Source organism: Ambystoma mexicanum, chromosome 6q (genome assembly GCF_040938575.1).
Source record: "Ambystoma mexicanum isolate Mex_15411 chromosome 6q, UKY_AmexF1_1, whole genome shotgun sequence".
NCBI classification, from domain to species: Eukaryota; Metazoa; Chordata; class Amphibia; order Caudata; family Ambystomatidae; genus Ambystoma; species Ambystoma mexicanum.
The window spans coordinates 1582795419-1582801223 of record NC_090937.1 but is presented as its reverse complement, the minus strand read 5'-3'; positions in this window follow the sequence as shown (position 1 = coordinate 1582801223).

Sequence of the window (5805 nt, the reverse complement as noted above, 5' to 3'; positions counted from 1 at the left end):
GGCCCTTGCAAGAGGTAAAGAGGCCTGGACACTGAAGGCCCAAACTTGTGGAAAATTGAACTGTATCCTGGTGCCACAGAAGCCAGAGTGTGTGCTTTGCTCGAGTACCCTGCTTTGCCCCGTACTGAAAACATTGGGAAGGGAGGCCAACGGGCCAAGCATCCTGACATATCATTTGTGAACACTTCTTTCTTTTTCATGAACATTACCCCACAATATTTGTAAATTAGTGGTAAGGATTGGCAATAGTTTTTTTTAGTATAGACCATTTTTATTTGACAAGACTCCACTAGGACTGCATTATTATGATTTGATGGCCGGAGCTGTCTTGGTTGCTCTGTGATATGGTTATTCCGCGCTCTCTCTCTCCCAGGCAGGCTGCTTGCTTGTGCTTCCATTGCTAGGCATGCTGGACTATGGGACAAGAAGAAGACTGGCCATCATTGAGCTGTTCAGACATGGGACAAGAAAAGGTGATCCTCATGTCATGCTTTGTTGGTCAAGGTAAGGAGACTACTTAGTAACAGGGTGCAGAGAAGGAGGTGGCGAGGTCAGTTAAGCCTGAGAAAAGCAAGTTTGAGATTTCACCATAGACTAGACCACCTGCTGGGAACATGGCCCAAAGATTGGTGGGGGGCGAATGCTCGAAGTAGCATTTAAGAAAAGCCTGCCCAGACATTGCTAGATGTTTTGAGGACTTGAGCCCAAATAAAAAGTCTTGTAAACATTTGACAACTCTCATTTGGATAGTGTCCTCAAGTGACACCACATGCTCATCTGAGTCTTCTTCGGAAGAGAACACCACCTCTTCATCAGATTGTGTAGTAACACCCTTCTTCTTAGAGGTCTTTCATTCTTTGTAGAGGAATGGTCGATCCCGGGAGGTAGCCACTATGTCTGCCGGATAAACAGCCTTGACAGGAGTCTGACCTCCTGGAAGTCACCAGTGATGAAGGGAAAAAACCTTAGGCTAAACAAAACCCTTCTTTCGTGGACTGCAGGTAGTGTGGATTTAAGGATGTCCAGGTGAGGGTCTGAAAAATGATGCAGGTAAGTCTCCAGTAATCAGTCTTTGAGAAGCACGGAAGCAGAGAAGAAGGGAGACACCAGAGGGAGGAGAAGCCATGTAAGCAGTGGAGAAGATAGCGGGTCAGCTCACCGTAGGTAGAGAGGGAAAGGAGTAAGTGGCCATAGAAAAAAGAAGGAGCGGCAGCAATGAGAGGCCGGGTAGCAGGGCTGCCTACAGAGGGAGCCGCAACCAAGAAGTGCAGGGCTGAAGAGCAGCCTGCCCGAAAGGTGCTGCAGCAGAGAGGAGCAGGGCTGAGGAGCAGCCTGCCGAGGGAGGCGCAGCTGAGTGGCGACAAACAAACAAGGAACACTAGCGTGCAAAACCACGGAGCAATGACTAGCACAAACATTGGTTACAAGCAGGGAAGGAAGGGCGCAGCAATCGCTTACGTTGATGAATAATGGGAAGCAGAAAGACTAGAATGCGCGGGTGCATTGGGATAGACGTTACGGAACGTCAATGGAGGATCTTCCATTGCCTCCAAAGGCTCTACGGGTGCTGCCCGATGACAGTATGGATGCATCCAATTGAAATTCCTGAGGAGGTAGGGAGCGTTGATGTATGTAAGAGACTGGTTCCCAAGAGTTTTCAGAAAGAGGGTACCCTTTCCATTGTACCAAGTATTGGAGCTTCCCCTTGTGATACCTGGAATCCCAAATCCTGGAGCCCTCATAATCCTCTGTATCCTGGGGGGAGCCGTCTGGAGGGTCGTCTTCTTGTGATGGTATAGGTCCTGTACCCAAGTGCGTAAAAAAGGGAAGAGTGAAAAACTGGATGTAGCCTACTTAAGGAGTTCGGCAGCTTTAGTCTGAAAGCCACCGGGTTGATCTTGGTAATGATCTCGAAGGGCCCAATGAATCAGGGGGAAGTTTAGAAGGGTGAACCCATCTAGGTAAGTGTTTGGTAGAGAGCCATACCAGAGTTCCCACGTTCCATTCTGGGCCCTTCCTTCTGTGTTGATCTGCTTGCCTCTTGGTTGTCCAGTGCTTCTTTGTGTGCTTGAGAGATGTCTTTGAGGAGGGCGTCAATAGAAGGTATGTCTGAATTTGGAAAAGCTGTGTTGGGGAGAAAACACAGATGAACCATAGGTGCAAAATAATGTACTCATTCCTATGGTGGTATGCACAGTGTTGTTATAGACAAATTCAGCTGTGGGCAGCAATATCACCCAGTCATCATGACGTATGTTCATGAAGCATATGAGGTATTGCTCCATAGTGCTGTTGAGATGTTTAGTCTGTCCATTGGACTGTGGATGGTAACCAGAAGAGAGTGCTCTATCAATACCTAACAATTTGCACAATGTTCTCCAGAATTTGGAGGTAAACTGGGTCCCACGGTCCGAAGTGATCGAGTCAGACAATCCATGCAGTCTAAATATTTCTTTAAGGAAGACCATGGCAGTTTCTGAAGCCGTGGGAAGCCCAGAGAGGGGGACAAAGTGAGCCAGTTTACTGTAGGAATCCACAACCACCATAATGGCTGTATAACCCCTCAAGGAGTCGAAATCCACAACAAAGTTGGTGGAAATCTGACTTCAAGGACTACTGGGAGTCGGGCCTTGTTCTAGTAGACCGATGGTTCTACCAGTGTTGTGTTTGCATTGGGCACATGTAGGACATGAGTGGACGAAAGTGTCACGCCTTTTCGGAGACCGTGGTCACTGAGGCATCGTTGGTCCCATAGGCGGATTTCGGGCATTTTTACTACAAAGATGGCCGCCGGTACGGTAGATGTGGGTCTAGACGTTGAACAGCCCAGCGCCGAGTAAGGACCGCCCTCCTGCTCGAGATTCAGTTCATCTGTTCCTGTCAACAACGCGCAGACGTGTTGCTACTCTTCATTGCCAACGCTACGTGAGTTCATTTCTAGGAAGTTTGTTACTAAACCTTTCGGTGTTCTATATTTCTTCCTTCTAATCCTGTCCTACTTATTTCCCTCATTCAGACTGGACCCTCTCTCCCAACCCCTTCCCGAAGCAGGGGACTCGAGCCCCCGCTCTTACTCTCACCAGCTACGATCAGCAAATCGCGGAGCAGTCCGCCAAAGAGTTTCACCCTCTAGTGTTCGGTACGTAGGATAGAATATCAGGGATTCCAAGGTCCCGATAGGGAATTCAAATCGACTCTTTCTTTCCGTTACAATATTTAGGAGCCTTGAGTCATGTGGTCCAACCTGCCCTTGCGGTGCTTGTTCTTGCCGTACTTCCTTATACGTCCCCGTTTTTGATTCCATCAGGTAATATTCCTAAACAAACCTTCTTCTGTTTATTCTGAACTCAATTCTGAGCTACCCATTTACTATACACATCAGGTTCTTACCGGAGGATTTCCTTCCAGTCTGATAAATCAACCACTCACTTTTACAGGTATTCCTTACTCTCTAACGTGAATTCCCTGGCGCATACTTACCTACCCCTTACTCACCATCCTCTTCTGCCTTTTCCATCAGACGGCTTCCAACGTGCGGTTTCCTGAATCTTCGCCGTCTAGACGACTTCACTCCAGCAGCTGTCGACACAGGGTTTTCTCCCCCAGAGGGTTTCCCTGAGGCCTTTCCCCTCCTCTAATCTTGATCAAGAGGCGGAGGAAGGGACTTAGGGAGGCCTTCGCTTTCACCCCCCTGTTGGACATATTCCCTGGGCAAAGAGGAAGCAAGGAAAGGAAAAAAACTATCGGTGAATCCTTGAGGTAACCATTCAGTTATTTATATAACTGTTCGGAAAACATATTTATTACAGAAAACCTTTACATCACCGTACAAGGTGGGCTACCAGAAGGACCGTTTGATAAGATCTAAGGCAGCTTCAATCCCTTTATGTCCTGCAGTCTTCCCTTCGTGACACCAAGAGAGTATCATTTGTAGTAGGTTCAGTGTGGGTACCACCAATAGATCCTGATGCAAGAGGAGATTCCTGATCTTCTGGTAAGCGGGAACTGATGGGTCGTACAAAAAGCCTGCAGCAGAATCCTGGACATCCTGCAGGAAGTTAGTGATGGCTCCCAGGAAAGAAGAGGGGCTCGAAATCCTGGACTTTGAAAATGGGAGAGGCCCATTTCTGGGATAGTCCATCAGCCACTAGGTTGTCAGAACCAGGAATGTCAGTGATGAAAGAATCATATTGGGCACAGAAAAAAGGCCATCCGGCTTGATGTGCGCTAGTGCAGTCCATTTATTGGAGCACTTTTAGATTTATGTTGTTGTCAGTCCTGAACTCAAACGGGTGTGTGGAACCCTGCAGTAGGCGCTGCCATTCCGTACAGGCTTGTTTCATGGCCATAAGCTCTTTCTCGATGACCGGGTAACTGAGCTATGAAGGTTTGAGGGTTTTGGATAAGTAAGCCATGGGTTGTTCTTGAACACCAAAGTGTTGTTTGAGGACTGCCCCAATCGTACCTGCCAAAGCGTCAGTCTTGACAATGAACGGCAGTGTTTGATCAGGTTGTCCGAGTATCAGAGTGGAGGAAAAAAATAGTTTTTGAGCAATCAACAAGCACTGTCAGCTCCTGTGTTCCAAAGCAAATACACAGCTTTCTTGAGCAAGTTGGTAATGGGCAAAACAATTTGCGAGAAGTGTGGAATAAACTTACGATATAAATTCGCTAGCCCCAGAAACTTCTGTATGTCCTTAACATTGGATGGAGTGGTCCATTGACTTATTGCTTCTATCTTGCGTTTGCTCATCTCAATGCCTTTATCAGATGGAATGAAACCCAAGTACAGAACCGATGTTACTTAAAACATGCACTTTTCTGATTTCAAGAGCAGGTGATTATTTTGCAGTCTGTCCAGGACCTCAGTTACATGATCTTGGTGGGATTCCACAGAACTAGAGAATACCAAGAAATGACCGTCCGATACGAATGGTCAGATAACATATGATCCATGAATCGCTGAAAGATGCCAGGTGCATTGACCATACCGAAGAGCATAACCTGATACTCGTTACGGCCGTAGGGGGTTCTAAAGGTGGTCTTGCACTCATCGTCTTGTTTGATCTTCAGCAAATGATATGCCCCTCTAAGGTCTAGTTAGTAAAAAATCTTGGATCCCTGCACAGATTGCCGGATGTCCCGTAGGAGGGGCATGGGATACCTGTCTCTTACAGTAGCATGATTGAGACTGCGATAGTCAATGCACAGTTGGAGTTCCTTGGTGTCCTTCTTGTGGATAAACAGGGGAGCCCCGGCGGGGGACTTAGAGGGTGGAATAAGCCCGTTCTGGAGATTATCTTCCAAGTATCCCTTAATTGCTTGCTTTTCAGGCATGGCAAGGGAGAAAATGCGTCCGAAGGGAACCAAAGCATCCGGCTTCAGATCTATGGTGCAATCCTCTGGACGATGTGGGGGTAGCACCTTAGGGATCTGATCGAGGAACACTTCCTTAAAGTGATCATAACAGCCTGGGACGCTATGGACACCTAATACGGTAGACTCCACCTTAGTCCATGCTGCAGAGGCAGCCTGAGGACTGGGTTGATGAAAGCAATGGGAGGAACAATACTCAGAGGGGAAGTGAATAGTGTTCTTGCTCCAATCAATGTACAGGTTGTGCAGTCTCAACCAGGGAATCCCCAAAACGACTGGGAAATGATCAGCGCGGATGAGATCAATTCGGAGGATTTCCTGGTGGTCATTGAAAACGGAAGTCAAGGGTGTAGAAGTATGGGTAATGGGTCCCGAAATGAGGGACCTACTGTTGACACCTTTGACAGCCTAGTTTTCTCTTCTCTCTTG